Source organism: Ischnura elegans, chromosome 3, assembly GCF_921293095.1.
Source record: "Ischnura elegans chromosome 3, ioIscEleg1.1, whole genome shotgun sequence".
Lineage (NCBI taxonomy): Eukaryota > Metazoa > Arthropoda > Insecta > Odonata > Coenagrionidae > Ischnura > Ischnura elegans.
The window spans coordinates 9,465,196-9,468,509 of record NC_060248.1 but is presented as its reverse complement, the minus strand read 5'-3'; the positions used below and the strand labels follow the sequence as shown (position 1 = coordinate 9,468,509).

Sequence of the window (3,314 nt, the reverse complement as noted above, 5' to 3'; positions counted from 1 at the left end):
AGTCATTGACCCCACTCATCCCACTCCCCCGTGACCTTGAACGTCTAGACTCTCCGCCCAACCCACCCCCACAAAATCGACGAACTCGTCAAGGTTAAAGTGGGACGGGAGGTTCCGCCCAACCCACCCCCACGAAGTCAACGAACCAATCAAGGTTCAAGTGGTGTGGGGAACCTACCATATATAAGCGAGTACAGGAGGATGCGAGCTCATTCGTCGTCACCATGAACACCAGAACAGCCGCTCTGCAGAGACATCCCGAGGCTTGCCTTGAGAATACCGATCTCCTGATGGAGAGGCAGTCAGTACAATTGTATTGTGAATATTTCCTCTGAAATATCAATTATCTATGTAACCACACATTGCTAAGGATATGTAATAAATGTGAAGGGAGAGGTAAGCAACTGATGTATTAAAATAATACTGTCACCCTCACACATCTGCATAATATCATGTTCACAATAAATAAATCTAGAAACTTTTTACGATTAAGATATTTTTCCTAATTTCATCTAGTTATAAATTAATAAATTAATTAAAAAATGATGTGAGATGGAAGATATTTAATTGCCGTTTACGAAAAGTAAAAAATAAATTACATTTATATTCATATATAGAGTGGAAACAATTTAGTTCTTTTAATTCTGAAAATTTTCTGCCTCCTCATCAACATTGCCTAGCCTTTATCTAGTCAACTGGGATAATTGATCACTCGACAAATTATGTTTTAGAAAGATATAAGAATGTACTTTAAGTCAATACATTACACATGACGATAGTGTTGTAACTTATCACGAAAAATAAATTATAAAAATTATAAATGCACGAAAATTCTGAAATTTAAATTTTCCCGCGTTCAAATATATATCATGCATGGGTTGGTATCTCAGTCAGCGATTGAATGTAATATTAGCGGTTGGTACGTAAGGGGTAAGACGTATAGTGGGGGAAATGAGGAGAAGTTGGGTGTTGGCCTCTTTAAGATTCGTATAAATAGCCGTGCAGCATACGCTGGAATCACTTCACCTGGGCCTTCGGGCCCACCACCCTCCCCAAAGGGGGAGGACTGAGGACTTCGTTGGAATCACCAGTTGCAGCTCGGGTAAGTACCTACTCTTCCTAATGAAGTACTGGTGGAACTTATCCGCCTATCTAGAGCTAAGCTCTCATAGCTATGCTCTTAAAGCTATACTCATCAAGCTATGCTCATCAAGCATGTTACATAGCAACCTATAGCTTAATAGGTTGAGAATAATGAACGGATCTATATGCTATGCTAGCTAAGTGAATGCTATAAAATACTTAACCTATACTCATAAAGGTTGACAAAATATATACAGCTTGTATAGTTCAATCCCAGACTGTGTAGGGATAGCAGAAATGATTCCTTAACCTCCCCTTAACGTTGACCGATAATATCAACCATAGAATAACTCGTATCTAGCCATGGTGTAGCCATGGTCTAGCCTAGGTCTAGGTCTAGGTCTAGGTCTAGGAATAATATAAAAAATTTTTTTTGAAAAATTTTTTTTTTAAATTTTTTTTTTTTGAAATTTTTTTTTTTTAATTTTTTTTTTTTTTTTTGCATTTTTTATATTTTTCCAAATCCGAGGAGAAAATTTGAGGGTTACATTGTTGATGAATAAGACACAAGAATCAATCACTTAAGTTATCTTTATTTTTCAATTTTCAATTTTAATGATATTATCCACATCTAGGTAAATTGAAAATTTCTCTTCAAAGTAGTTGTATTCACTTATCTCCTTTTTTGTTAGTTTAAAGTATTTTGGGAGGAAGAGCTTCCTCTTCCTCCCATCGAACAGAAAATGTGCCACTAGTGCATCACCGTATTGCGTGTTTATGCTCTCTAAACTTTCCACCGGATATCTCATTTGTTTTACCAGCTTCTCCTTCTTCACACACAAATTTTCCTCCTGACATCTCATCAGCGATGCAAACACTGGCGAGATGACGGAGGATGATGATCCGGCAGTGGAGGCGGATGCTGCTGCTGCTCTGCTGCTACCCTTACGGGACGTCACGGTCGCGTAAGTCAGTTCATGTGAGGTACCAGCAGCAGTGGTGGTAGTCGTCGGTTTAGTATTCATGGTCTATAAAATAAGGCATAAGTTTGAATGTAATATTGTATCTCAGTAAGTATTTTTAAGAATTATCATATTATCATTTTTACTTGAAACTTGATGTATTGTCAATCTATTACATCTGTATGATTCTCATATGAATGATATTAATAATATTTTCTTACTTACAATTTAGAAGGCTGGAACTATGGATTGGATTGCAGGAATCAACTGCGGCAATGGTAGAAGTCAACTGCAAGGTGTACGACGATGATGAGAACAATTGCAGGCTTGGAGTTGCGGTGACGACGGTCTAAGGCAAACTGCAAGGTGTACGACGATGATGAGAACAATTGCAGGCTGGAAGTGCGGCGAAAGCAGGCTTGGAGTTGCGTTGACGACGGTCTAAGGCAAACTGCAAGGTGTACGACGATGATGAGAACAATTGCAGGCTGGAAGTGCGGCGAAAGCAGGCTTGGAGTTGCGGTGACGACGGTCTAAGGCAAACTGCAAGGTGTACCACGACGGTGAGGACGACGGTAAGACGCTGTGATGCAACCTCGAAAAGGATCGTCTTATATACAAAATCTTCGGGCAACTCACACCACACTTCACCCTCATCCCACTCCCCTGTTCGCGGTAAGGTAAGTGCTATTTCATTTTTTATCTCAAGTCCGATTCTCCTTGGAGCGTGTGTTAACCTTTAAAGCGAAGCGTCCTCAGCCAGTTAGCCTTGAGCTTTTTCACATCACGTACACCTGCTCGACTCTCCTTGAATTATACTCGTCCTCAATTTCTCCTTGGAGATGTGTTAACCTTTCAAGCGAAGCGTCTGCAGCCAGTTAGCCTTGAGCTTTTTCACATCACGTACACCTGCTCGACTCTCCTTGAATTATACTCGTCCTCAATTTCTCCTTGGAGATGTGTTAACCTTTCAAGCGAAGCGTCTGCAGCCAGTTAGCCTTGAGCTTTTTCACATCACGTACACCTGCTCGACTCTCCTTGAATTATACTCGTCCTCATTTTCTCCTTGGACCGTGTGTTAACCTTTCAAGCAAAGCGTCCTCAGCCAGTTAGCCTTGAGCTTTTTCACATCATGTACACCTGCTCGACTCTCCTTGAATTATACTCGTCCTCAATTTCTCCTTGGAGCATGCATTCACTTTAGCTTTGAAAATTCCTTCTTTAAATTTATTATCATTTTCTCACGTCAGCCACCTGCTCCAGCGTTCA

The 3,314-nt window shown here is 40.3% G+C and overlaps 1 long non-coding RNA gene across 1 annotated transcript; it reads left to right on the top strand.

The window, feature by feature from the left end:
* The first annotated feature begins 1,573 nt into the window (after nt 1-1,573).
* LOC124154952 lies at nt 1,574-2,478 on the top strand. The gene is made up of 3 exons (XR_006864057.1): nt 1,574-2,048; nt 2,278-2,341; nt 2,412-2,478. It is a non-coding gene; the product is annotated as an uncharacterized LOC124154952 (long non-coding RNA).
* The last annotated feature ends 836 nt before the right edge of the window (nt 2,479-3,314 follow it).